Raw genomic sequence first — 13,742 nt, 5'->3', positions numbered from 1 at the left:
GGAAAGCTAAAACTGTTGCCCCAGAAAACATACTATTCAAAGTGTGTAAATTCGTGACTGAAAGTGTTACCTTTGCAGAAAAGTTAACCTAATTTTTTTCTATGGATTGTCAAAATAATCAAGAAGAGGAAGAGCACACTTTGGAGCACCTGTGAAAAACCTTCATGTGTCATTAAGTCAGAGCCTGCAACTGTGCAACCAGTGGCAATTCGGATCTGTCTTTCGTCGGAGTATTGTGAAACCTTATCATCACGGTGACCGTGACCAGTTTTGTACTGTGAAACTATTGTCTCATCACTAGTGTGACAGGCTTTTGTTGGGCAAGATCATTATTAAATATGACTGCGCTGCCTGAGGCTCTGAACAAGATCAGGCCACAAAGTATGTGTGTTTTGCAGGTGTTAGCAGGAACTGTTCTTTGCAATGCAGGAGAGTGGGAGGAAGAGGACACAGTTGGAGCTGTGTGTTTGTATTACTGGAAATGGAATGGCGTTAATTATTCCTAGCTGTCCCTTGAACCAGTATTAACTGGTTAATTTCCTACTAACGTTAACCATAGGAGTCCTTTGCAGAAGAAAGTTACAGCCTTTCATGCAGATCAGGGGGGAAGGGCAGTTTTGGGAGAAAAAGGAGAAAAGATGTTTGTGAGGAGTTGCTAAATGAGTCTGGTGCAGGTTTACTGGCTGCTTAGGTAACTCCACGCAGCTCCTTGCACTCCAGCTAAATGTCCTGTGTCGCTGTGCGGGCGCCTTCTCTGGTTTGGATCAGCACTGTGCCTGTCTCACCTACTCAATGGTGGTGCAAAACTGAGGGGTTATGTTGTTAAGAGATACTTGGGTAAGCAAATAGAGACTGAGAAATGTAACATTTGGCCAGTCAGCACAAGTTGTCTGAATGTGTGAGGTCAAACTGGAGTAGGATAGAAGGTGTGTTGGAGGGCAATATGTATCAGGGAGGGCAAAAGAGGAGGGATTAGTAGTGCTGAGATAGGGAGCAAGAAAAGGAGGAATTTGAAAATATCACTAGGGAAGAAGTGATGTAATTTTCACAAATCTGGATGAATGGGAAGTGATATGGAAAATGGTAGCAGACTGATTAATAAAGGGAATAGTAGGATGGTGTGGAGAAAAAAATCAGAAATACAGCATTGGCCATGTTAAGACCAAAGCTGCTGGAGAAAATGGCTAATATATGGATTATAGAGGAGGGATGGGGAAAGGTGCGTCTTGGTATACTTGTTATAAAGCTAAAACGCGTGATTGGGAATGTCAGAGGTGTTAACAGGCCGTTGTTGAACCTTCATGAGGATCCCACTGAGAAGAAAAAGGAAAAGCTGAGATGAAAGGGTAAGATGAAGCTGTGAGAGCCAAGGGAGAGTAATGATCTACAGAGAAGAAAGTGTGTCAATAGTAACTGTGGGTTCAGGAGTGTAATGCTAGACAATATTGCATTAGCCAGTGTTGACCGAGGGCTGTTTCCTTTGGAAAAGGATCAGTGGGCAAAATTATAGCGAAGGCTCTTCAAGTTTTTGGCTTATTGCTATCTTGGTACTTAAACACCATACACTAAATACTGGGTGGTGTCAGTTTGGGTGACATTTCTGCCGAATTCATTTCACTCACTGTGAAACAGGATAAAGAGGAAAGAGCTTTTGAATTTCATCCAGTGACTATAGGCCCGGGCAAAAGGCCTGTCATGAGGCACAGAGTAGGAGGGAATAATAATGGTTAACACAGTGAGAGCATTGCAAGTTAACAGCTGAATACGAGCAAACACTGACTAATCCTTGCTCCACCCAGTGAGGTATTAGTATATTATCACCAATTAAATGTATAGGACAAGAGATGCAGCAGTGAATCAGCAGTGGAGCCAGGAATAGTGTGGGAGTCCCACTGGATGCCAGGTTTGTGTTTGATCTACTAGAGCTGTCAAGCACAGAAGCTGTGGGCCATAGGCTGTTGATAAAGTTGGTGCCCTGAATTTGCTCGCTTTCAGCGTCTTGTCATGCACTTCTAATAGGGCTGCCAGTAGCTCTGGGTGTTGTGATGGAGGACCTGTCCCAGAGCAGATGAGCTGGGAGAACTGGATGAGCAGCTGGGCCTCAGCTTCTGCCAGAGCTTCTTCGGCCTACGTGGGAGAAAGTACTAGGGGGTTAGGTACTTTCTGGGCCTGAATGCTGCAAGTCCAGAGGTCCAGGAAAGGCATTCTCTAGGGTGTTTTATGCAACTCAACAGACCCCTTCACTTGGCATAGAAGTGGTTACTCTCAGTTCTTGGTTGCAACCATGCCTGTGATGCCTGAGAGCTCTTTGGGGCTGTGACCTCCAAACCTGTAAGTGTTATTGCCAGAGATTAGAGCTAGAGACTTTCTTCTCCTCCCTCAGATGCAATCATCTGCTGGAGAGGAAGGTATGGGAGAGAACAGACAGTGTTAGTAGCCCTGTAGGAAAAAGTGGTAAGAAGAAATATCAGCCAGCTGTTGCTGAAGAGTAGGAAAATGTCCTATAAACTCCCTTCCAGAAACCAGTAACACCTAGGAGGCCCACGCTTAATAGCTGGGGAGGTGATGTAAGTTGTCTTCTCTGCAGTCACACAGAGCAAACGGAGCTCTCTGCGAGGGCAGAGCAGACCCTTGTGCACTCCTGAAGTGTGGGGGCTTGGTTTATCTGAAGCACTCAAGATTGACTCAAGCAACTGCAAACTGCTTGACTTGCAGGCAGAAATGTGTAGTCCCTGTGACACTGAAACAAGTCTGTGCCTTCTCTCCTCTGAAGTCTGAGTCTCTTCTACCTGTGGGTATAATCAGTTTGCACTGGAAAATAAAGTTCACTTTAAGTCCTGTGGAAATTAGTATATTAAAAAAAAAAGGCAAATCACACCCTGAGGCATATACACAAAGAGCCAATTCAGGGAAAGAAGGTGGAAATGACAAAGCCTTTATGTTCCAGGAAGGACATATCCTAGGGGAGAATGGGCAACAGCAGCTTCCATCATCTTCCTCTGGATTTGCTCCAGGCACTTGTGTTCTGGTGCGAAGAGCAGTCATCATGCAGCCAAGCAAAGCTGCTGAACTGCAAAATTCCACGGCAGGGCCCCGCTCTCTGGTTGTCACCCACACCCCTGCACATTCTCTCCAGAACATCCCTGATGGCTAAATAATAAAACAATTACTTTCCTCCCCTCTTTGTTGTATTTTTCAGAAAGGTTTTTCAGGTGCTGCAAGTTTGTAGTGGTGGGCAGAGGACAGTCCTGTCTATGCAAATCATTTTTCACCTTCCAGAAATACTTTTTCCAGTTTGATTTCAACTTCATTGGAAATATGCTTTTCCCACAAACACCTCTTCAAAGGTGACATTGTGGTATTTGAAATGGAAGCATTCATGAGCCTGGAGAGTCCCATGGGATTTGTGTCTGTTTTGACCTAGGTGTATACCTCAGCAGAACACAAACTGGGAGCTACTCAACAGTCATTTCAGAAATCTCATTACTTGAGTGCTGATGCATCTTTGGTTTAGTCTTATGAGCCTGGGCCAATGAAGCATTTATGATTTCATTTGAAAACTGAAGTTCAGTGCAGTACTAATTCTGCTCCATTCAGATTCAGAAATTATAGTCTGAAAAGGAGAGGAGGCAGACAGGATTTGGCAGGTGAGTGTGTATCAGAGTCCAGGTAACATTTCCCTTACCTCAGTATTCTGTTCTGTTGCAGTTCTTCCTCAGAATTGGATTGACCTAGTTAAAAAAACTGTGCGGTAATTCTGTGAAAGATGATCAAGATTTACTAATTTTTTTTTTCTTACTTAACTGAGGCTTTTTTTTTTTTTTTTTTGCAAGAGGTTAATTTTTGGTCTTATACTGCAGATTCCAAATGAAGTTTCTAAAAAGTTTTCAAAAGTGCTTGGCCCTGGCCTGTCTCTATTCCAGTTGAAGCAGTGGAGCTGCTCCCAAGACCCAGACATGGATGCAACAGCACAAAACTTCTAGCATTTCTGGGAGTGGAGGAGAAAACGTAGGGACAACTTGCTTATGTGAGAGGGACTGAAGTTGCAAAGGGCTGTCTCTGTGCCCTGTCTGTACTACAGCTGGCAATAGGGGCTAGATCAGTATCACGTCATGTGGCAGGAGGTTATCATATTTGGCTATCACATCATGTGCTGGGATGGCATCCAGAATCTTAGGCAGGACAGGAAGCAGAGACTTTATAAGAAAAGTGTTTAATCTCCATTTCAGCTCCAGCTGATGTCAGTGTGGGATTTGCCATTGACTTCAGTAAGAGCAGGTTCAGAGACAGAAAAAAGGGAACACGGAATTTGGGAGAAAACATTAGTGATTCAGGTATTTGAAGAAGATAGGATGATACATTCAAAAGTTTTGTATTTTGGAAGATTAACATTAAAACATTATAGTAAGTGATCTTCAGATTTCATGGACATGTGGAGGTAAAGCAGTTTTCACCAGTGATCTGTTGGCTTGTAGGATACTAGTCCAAAGGCTTTCAGTTTGTGGTAATGTGTTCTTGTTCTCCTGTCATCACTAGTTTAGTGTTTTCTTGGGCATTTAGCCCTTCCAGCTGCGTTTTTAATTTCTGCTATTTTAAAGAGTGACCATAAAATGCCATTGCTGGCATGCAATTGCATCCATGGCTTGAACAATATTGAGTGCCTCTGTTTTACTTTATTGAAGCAGTTAATTCTAGTTGTCAGCTACCAATGAAACACTGAATTCCTCAGTGGAGAGATCTTTTCCCTTTAGCCCCGAGTTTGTCGTTTATGGTAACACATTCACAAAGTGCTGAGGCTTTTCAGATGTTCAGGAAGGAATAGTTCCAGCTCTAATACAGATAAACAAAGAGTTGGGGAGCAGCATTCAGGTATTTGTTTATTCTTCATATTAAAATAGAAGCTAAAAGAGATGCCTGCTGGCAGCAAATTAAAAGTTGGACATCAAAAAATGTTCAGGATGTCTGAAGTACACAACCTTTTCAAGGAGATGAAGAATGCTCTGCCGATTCCCCATTCTTACCCCTGAATTTCATTTTTAATCCTACAGTTATTCTGGCTTTTAAGCCTATATCAGGCTACCAGCTTCCTTTCTCAAATGGAGAGGATGTAACTATGGGAGATTCAACTGAATATGAACCTTAGTTCTTGTTGCAAACTCTTCACCTGGTTCCACTGGCTTGTCTGTTAACTGCATTGGCTCACTAGCCAATATGTAAGATCACTGCTTGAAGTGGTCAGTGGAAGTTGGTTGTTCATCTGTAGAAGTCATCAGGATATTTTTTTCATTGAGCCAGGGAGCTGGGCAGAACCTAGAAAGTCACTGTGTAGATATTGCTTCTCCTCCTCTCATGTGGAAAGGAAGATATTTACATGTAATGCAAGTCCCCATGGCTTACGTGGAAGTTTAGAGTAAAATGAGCATAGCCATTGTTCACAAAATCAGGAGGAAGCATATACTGAAGAGTGAAACATTGGTGAACTGAGCTGTACTGAGAAAAAAAGAGCTCTTTGCTTTTTCCATTTCTCCTTCATAGTATTGTAAATGGTGACACAGACGCAAAGAGATCTGGAAGGTTTTGGGGTTTGGTTGTTGTTTGGTGTTTGGTTTTTTTTTGAAGTGCAGCCCAGTGTTTGTTTGCTGTGATGTGTGCCCGGAGGGATGGTCTTCTGGTGACCGGGCTTGCGCAGGCAGCTGCAGCACTTGTGCATACAGATGGGCAGCATGGCCCTGCCTACGTGGACTCACAAGGCTGCTGGATAGGCCGGGACTCCCTGGATTTTCCAGTCCTGTCCCAGGTCAGACGTTGTTAGGTTATTCCTTCATGAAGGGAGCTCTGGTCTATAGTTTAGTACACTTACTGCTCCTCTCCAACTTACTGTTGCTCTCACTTCTAAAGCAGTTAAAAATACCGTAAACTTTCACAAACGTTCTAGCCTAAAATTATTCATGGTAGTTTATCCCTGTTTGTTATTGTGCCAGCATCATGCTTTTATAGAAAAAAACCTCCCCTCAATACATCCCAGAGAACATTCCTATCTCTTTGCAGCTTTTCCTTCACAGGGCTAAGCAAGCTTGCTGAGTCCTTCTTATTTCTGCACAGTGAATTCATCCTTCTTGGCCATGAGTGGCCAACGAGCTCTGTCCTCAGCCTATATAATGGTATGAATGTCAGTTTATGTTTAATGGCAGTGCTGTCTTTAGAAGAATCCAGTAGCACTTTTTCCTTTTCCACAGCCACATCGTGCTGATGGTTTGTATTTATGCTGTCATTAACCAGCAGAAGGTCTTTCTCCTCCAATGTCATTTTGTACTAATGAACTCCCAGCTTGTAGCTGTAATTCCTGATATAATTTTCTAAATGCACTGCTTTGTAGCATCATAACACATACGAATTCTTTCACAGCAGTTCTCTAGGTTTTCTCATTCTGTGTAATAGATTTTCTGCTTCCATAATTTGTTTCTTCATTCATACATTTTATTAGCCACTTCTATATTTCTGTCAAGGTTATTAATTAAAATACTGAATAAGCTCCATCACTGATTTCTGCATTAACCTTTGATGCAAACCAGATATATCTCTTAAATTTTGTCCCTTTTTTTACTGTTTGAGGTATAATTCCTTGCTTCCTTCAGATGACCAACTTTGCTCACATCTAAAGGGCTCTTATTCTGAAGGATGAGCACAACTGAGTCCTGGGATTGCATTAGAACTTGTCCCTCCCTAATTACCATTCCAAAAATAGAGCACTAACCACTAAAAGGAAGTATTGTCCAGTGGTTTGTGCATTAACCTGGACTGGGGGAAAAAAGGTGGACTCAGTTCCTGTTCTGCAACAGTGACGACGAGCAAATTAATTAGTCTTGGTTTTGCTCAGCTGTGTTGTATACACAAACACTGTATCAGGGAGACACTGTGACCATTCTGCAGTGACACGGTCCACATTTGGTTATGCCTTGTCTTAAAACTTGAGCAAACAACAGAAGATAAGAAATGCCGAGTTTAGATTCAGCCTTTGTCCTCTATTGACACAATTTTGTCTTTCATGTTCCCTTCTAGCTGTTGGAATTGAGGGCAGCCTTACACAATTGTTTCCGGCACCTCATCATTACCTTAAAATTTGATGTTTGCCATCTTTTCATTTAATTCTTTTATGGATTACCATTCCCTTACCAACAGCATTGAATCATGGGTAGCCAGCATTTCACCTATACTCCTGTAAAAATAATGTCCTTAACCTGTTCTTCAATTGAAAACTGATAGAACAGCTTAAGTAATGTGTCATGTAGCATCTGGACCTGGCTTAGCAACTCTTAAAAAATTATTATGAATAAACATTCATTTGAAGAAAGCAGGTGTGTGCCCTGCTTTTAAGTGTGAGCTAAGCCCTTTCCTATGGTGCATTAGTTTGACTTTCCATTCTTATTACTGTTCTCATCTTTACCTTAACAGAAAGCTAGTTTTCCTATTTTCCATCTCTGAGCTGTTCTAGGAGAAAATTAAAATATCCTGGGAAAAATCTTTGCCTCCAGATTTTAGGACCATGAGATCTTGCAGATTTTGAAAGCTTGACAGTTTAATTATAAAGAGTTAACGTTTACAACCGAGAGCCACAGCTGTTATGCTCCTTGAGCTCACTGTCGATTTTAGTCCTTGCCATCTCCCTTTCCTTATTTCCTAAGGAGTAAACATAGTATTGATCCCAAGTAATTTGAAAGCTCTTACCTTTATGTAGCTCTGGCAAATCTGGGAAGCAAAAATGCTTCAGAAGTTCGTCACTTCATCCATGTCTTTGCAATGTGGCTCTGTCGGGGGAAGAAAGCAGCACATATGACCGGTGACATGACCTGCTGTCATGCCTCAGTAGCGTCTCTAGTTGAAGATGCAAACGAGTCAGGTTTGGAGACAGTGTATAATTACCCCAGCTCGCCAGCAGTCCCAGCCTACTACTCACACCTGCTCTGCAGCAAAAGGAATGTTGTGTGACAGGCTCACACCAGTTCTTTCACAGATAGTTTTCTAATATCCCAGAAATTTTACTTTGGGCTAACCTGAAAGCTAGATGAAGACAATTAGAAGAAGCACAAGAATAACTTGAGGGCAATGGAGAGAAAAGTGTATATCCTAACCCATTGTGCTTCTATACAAACCATCACAGAGAATGATGAAAAGCCATAGGTACAGTTGTATATGGGGCTCTGACATTTTATTGTTGAAGCCAATAATCACTTTATCTTTCTGACCAATTAAGTGTTTGTGCTTAGAGCAGCAAAGATCTCTGTGCAGGGTGGTAACCATTGACATTATAGCTGTGATCTTGGTAACTAGGTTTGTGGCTGACTGGACTTTTTGTTAAATAGATGCTTTGTCTCTGTGGTGGGTTGACCCCACTACCGGACACCCACTCAGACACTCTTACTCTCCTCCTCAACAGGACGGGGGGTGAAAATAAGATAGAAGCGTTCTTTGTCGAGATAAAGACAGGGAGATCACTTCCAATTACCATCATGGGCAAAACAGACTCGACTTCGGGAAAATTAATTTAATTTATTGCCAATTAAAATATATTTGGATGGTGAGAAACAGACAAAAACTTAAAACACCTCCCCCAGATGCCACAGATTTGGCATCTCCAAGTATAATGGTGGCCACGTGAACTTCCCATTAAGGATCATTTTCGCTTCATCCAAACCCACTGCAAAAGTGTTTTGCACAAAGACTGTTCTTCACAACAGGAGCTCCCGGCAAGGAGAGAAGAGCATGATGCATCGGGTTTGCCTGGGGGACTTGCATTGCCGGTCCAAAACATGCTGTTTGCTCGGCTCCTGGGCAAACAAAAGTCTTACCCAAGAAATAACTGCAGCAGTGCAGGAAGCCCCTGACCTTGAGCGGTCAGGATTGCACAATAATTAGCAAAATAGTTTTTGAACTAAGGTGTGGCTGAGAAACTGCCAATGGGTGAAGGAAGAAGAAAGTGAACAGTTGAGCACTCCAAGTTTTCATGCTCCTTTTGTCACCATAACTTGGAAAGTCTTGGAAACTGAGATTTTTGTTGTTAATGGGTGGTGTTAATGGTGAAAGCACATCACCTGCCTCTCTCATCTGGACTCGAAGGACCAGGTCCAGAGCACTTGCTCAAATTTGTCTCACTGGCAAGAATGAAGGTTCAGTACTTGGTACACTACATACACGTGATTATTCACATTCAACCACTATCAGAATAGTTGCAGACTCCCCTGGCAAGAGCCACATCTCTAGGCTAAACTAAAAATATGAGAGGATGGCAGGCATTAACTGTGGCTGATTGTATTTTTTTTTTCATTTCAAGTCTTTGCTCTTTCACAGGTTTCCTGTGTGATATTGGGCAAGTTATTCGCTCCTCTGCGTTCTCTCTGTGTAAAGGGGATAACAGACCCATCATGATATTATTACATAACTTAATTTTAATAGAGAAGTTAAAACATTTCTTTATTTAAACTGAAATGCTTTGGGGAGATATATTATTTTGACTATATTTCTTAGGAAATGTTTTATTTCTCAAGTTTCACTGGTCGTTTCTGATGAGGGAGAAAGATCACTCCTGTGTGTGGCTAAGTATGGTAGGGGATGAAAGATATTTAGATTTAATGTGAAGACATAGATGGGGTTAAAAGTCAAGAGGTATAGCTATAATGCATAAATATAACAGGTAGTAAGAGGGTGTTGAAAAGGCTGAAATCTGGGAAAGTAAAAGGAATGAGACTGTATTGGGGGAGACCATGATGGAGAAGGGGAAAATTGTGAGCAGGAAGGAGCAGCAGAGAGGAGCTACTGTGTACTGCTGTAACCCCACATTCCCCCTGCGCCGCTCGGGGTGTGTAGACGAGTCAGGAGTGAAGCAAAGCCTGGGAGAGGGAGGAGGAAAGGTGTTGTTTTAATGTTTGCCTTTTTGTTTCCCACTACCTGAAATTATTTGTTTTAATTGGCAATAAATTTTTCCCATCTTAAGTATATTTTGCCCATGATGGTAATCGGTAAGTGATCCCCCTGTCTTTATCTTGATTCATGAGCGTTCTCACTCCTGTTATTCCTATTTTCTCTCCCTGTCCCACAGCAAGCGAGTGGCTGGGTGGGAGTTTGGATCTAAGCAAAGGTTAACCCACCACAAGCTCTCACTCTATGTGTGTGTTTACTCATTCTGTTCCTTGCAAATGCTGTCATTAACAACTCATGGTTCCTGTGAGATACAAACACCAGCCTAAATTTTTCGGTCAACACTTGCCTCAGGTTCTTCAACAACAAATCCATCTGTAAAAATCTGACCCTCTGCTAGCACAGGAGAGACGTTTGTAAGTTTTTCTTGGAAACATCTTATCTGTGTTCATTCACGACATGCTTTGCACTGGTGAAAATCAAGAATGAAGTAATGATGTTGATGAACAGAATAAAATGAATGAAAATGGAAAGGGTCGTGAGCCTTCTGAGACTCTGACATATTGTGAATGAATCTGGAACTCAGAGGAAACCACAGAACATTACGGAATATAGAGAATATATGTCAGAATACATCTCTGGGTATTCTTGTCTGTGATGGTGAATGTCCTGCTGGCGCTAGAGAAGCACATAGTGTGTTCTTAACTTTTTAGGTGTTCAATAGTAGAACTCACCTGTCAGTATAGACAGAGGCTGGATCAGGTTTAGTCATTGCATGTTCATACTGCAACATATCATTCCTTGACAAGGTGTTTTAGGGTCTAGTGAATACACTGTATTGAAGAAAGAAAAGAGAGAAATGTCAAAACAGTAACACCTGTAGAACAAAATGGAATCAAGGATAGTTGCTTTATATTTTATTATTTATTTACATATATGATAGCTAAATATCTGTGAAATGATGCTTGTGAGATGGTCCCCTGTGGTCTGAATCTCAGCAATATGTATGTGTATATGGGGAAAAAAGCCACAGACACCAAAAAGTGCATATGTTTCTCTCTGTTTTCAAGTTAAGTGTCCATAGCATGTGAGACTGGGGAAGAGGAATGCCTACCAAGCTGTGTGCTGCAGGGGCTGTCTGTGCAGCATTGCCTCTCTGCCCTTCCTGCTTCTGCCCAGCTCCATGGGGAACCAGGTAGATACTCGGCACAGGCTGCATTTTCTTTTGTTCATGGAAACGTTTGATAAGGTAGGTTAAAGAGAGATTTTAGGATGGCTGTGGTTGCGTATCAAATTAATATTTCTTTGTGGCAGGATATTGTGAGACTACATGTTTTTTATGAAACATTTTTTCTCTGAACATATAATGGGTGTTCTGGAGGGCAGAGAGTTTAGACTCAGCCACAGTTCCCCTCTTCTATGTTGACATATACAAATGCTAATTTAGTAATTATGTTTATTCTTCTTATTCATGTTGTGAAGATGGTAATCATTAGCCCTGAAATCTTTCACTCCTTGCTTTTCAGTGATTGTAATACTGCAATTAGAGATGGTACCATTAAACAGGAAATGAATCTGTGGGAGAAAGGGCCCATTTCTTTGGGGAGGAGCGTCTTTTTTTTTTCCCTGAAGAGCAGAGGGGAAAAAAGTGGTGAAACCATGAGTGCATCCAAAAGTGCTCATGCACAAGAAATTCTTAATGTGTGGTGTAGGGTGGCTTAAGTGCTTAAATATTTAGAGCAGCTTTAATATGCTTAACATACTGCCAAGTTGACGCTCATGAAAGAACCTGAAGCTGTTTAAGCTCTTAGGGCTGTTTGTGGGCGTACAGGAGGCAGGCACTCACCTGAGAGCCAGCTCCGTTTCGTCTGTTCCTGTGCACTGGACATGCACATGTTTCCACATCTTCAGCCTTCATTATAGGTAGGATGAGAGGACACAAAGATCCTCTTTGTCTCCTGCCATACATACTTCCCCTCCTGCTGTGGTTACCCACCAGCTTCACGATGATTCTTCAGCCTGTGGGGGAAGTGAGTGATTTTAAACTTCTGTTTACATGCGTATCACTGGCTTTCTTTTGCAATCTTAATTACACTGTTTGGTCTAAGAGGAATAGTGTGGTATTTAGCTGCTAAGCCACAGATTATATCAGTCCCCTTGAATAATTATATCAATCCCCTGAATATCATGTATGCTATCAGAGACAAACAAGGGTGTAATAATTATTATAAATGAGTCCATCAGATCTGATTGCTTTTCCTCTCGTCACAAAAGATAGCCTCTTGTTGCATGTAGGAGCTATGTTGACGATTATTTGGGGGCTTCTGTCATCTCATGTGATGGGACGACTGGATTCAAGATTTTTATTTTTTCCTGAGTGTAGTTGATTGCCCTAGTTCTGGCTGTGGATGTTGTAACCATGGAGTTAAGATCAGAAGGATCATTGTATATGATACAGGCTGCAAAACCTCACCCCAGGATTCCTGCATAGCTGCTGGTGGAGCCAGAGCACTTCTGGATATTGAGCCCTACGCAGGCCCATATATAAGGGAGTATCATGGGGAAGCTGGCCCAGTGAAAGCTCTGGGAGGTTTGGAGCCTGGCCCAGGACTAAGAGCATGCCGAGGATGCGCACAGGACAGCATGCAGCAGTGCAGGGAGCCCCTGCTAGGGCAGGGCAGCTCTCCTCCTTGGCCAGGCCTTGTTCGTGCCACGAGTGAGGGTGGAACGGAGCACAGTGGAGTTTTCTGTATCTCTCCATTGACTTTAGGGGGGGCCACGTCCAACTGGCTCATGCTGTGCTCCTAACTTGTAGGTGGATGAAATTGTGAGATGTGTTCCTTCCTTTTAAATAGTTCATATGTTCTTTGAAGCATGATTGTATCTTTCTTGCTGTTTTGTGTTCAGGGTCTAGCCCAGTTGACTGAAACCTTTGTTTGACTGAAACCTTTGTTAAAGCATGACAAAAATAAAGCAGAATTTAGATCTTATTACAGATAATCCATATTTTGATATAGCTTCTCTGCTACCAAAAAACTAGTGATGAATAAAGGTCCTTTCCTAATAAAGCTTGGAGAAAAATCTGAACCATCTTTCCAGTTATAAAAAGCAGAGACCTTGTGCACACAATTCCCCTCCTGTTTACACCAGCAGGTATTTGTTTGCAGTCAATGGTATCTGGAACTGGAAGTGTTTTGTAATTCAAGAAATCTCAATGTCTGTGAATATCCCTGCTATTGTCTACCATAAATATAGTGCAGGTAGAAAAATTCCTCTTCCAATTAAAATGCCAGTTTACTGTAGCTGAGCATACATCCTATTGACTGGGAACTTGCCTGTCCCGTTTGGTATCTGAATGCAACATATTTCTTAGAACACTGGTTACACAAGCAAGATAAGAGTGACTCAGATATGAAACATCATTCTTGCCAGATAAGATCTAGAGATGGGTTGCTTTAATATGCAAACTAAATATTTGAGTGACACGTGGCACATAGCTCAAAACAAAGCAGAAACCACTCATACGCAAGGGTCTCCAAATGAAAAATTGAATCCAATATGAAAAATTACACGTAGGCTTTTTCTAGTAATTTGCCTGTTAAAATAAGATGTAGAAAAAAGAACCAGCCACATGCCATGCAGGAATCTGAAAAATCACTGTACGCTCTGCAACTAATCTGATCTGAAAGCCCAACCCGCTATAGCTGGCTAGTGTGCGCAGCCACAGTGGGGACCATTACTTAGTTTTGTTGGTAGAACAAAAGTCATTATCTTAATTTCTTTTTTTTTTTTCCTCCTTTTAATATAACAGTTCTAAAAGCTCTGAGCCT

Source organism: Nyctibius grandis, chromosome Z (genome assembly GCF_013368605.1).
Source record: "Nyctibius grandis isolate bNycGra1 chromosome Z, bNycGra1.pri, whole genome shotgun sequence".
NCBI lineage: Eukaryota > Metazoa > Chordata > Aves > Nyctibiiformes > Nyctibiidae > Nyctibius > Nyctibius grandis.
The sequence above is the reverse complement of the archived record's forward strand: the minus strand, read 5'-3'. Positions refer to the sequence as shown.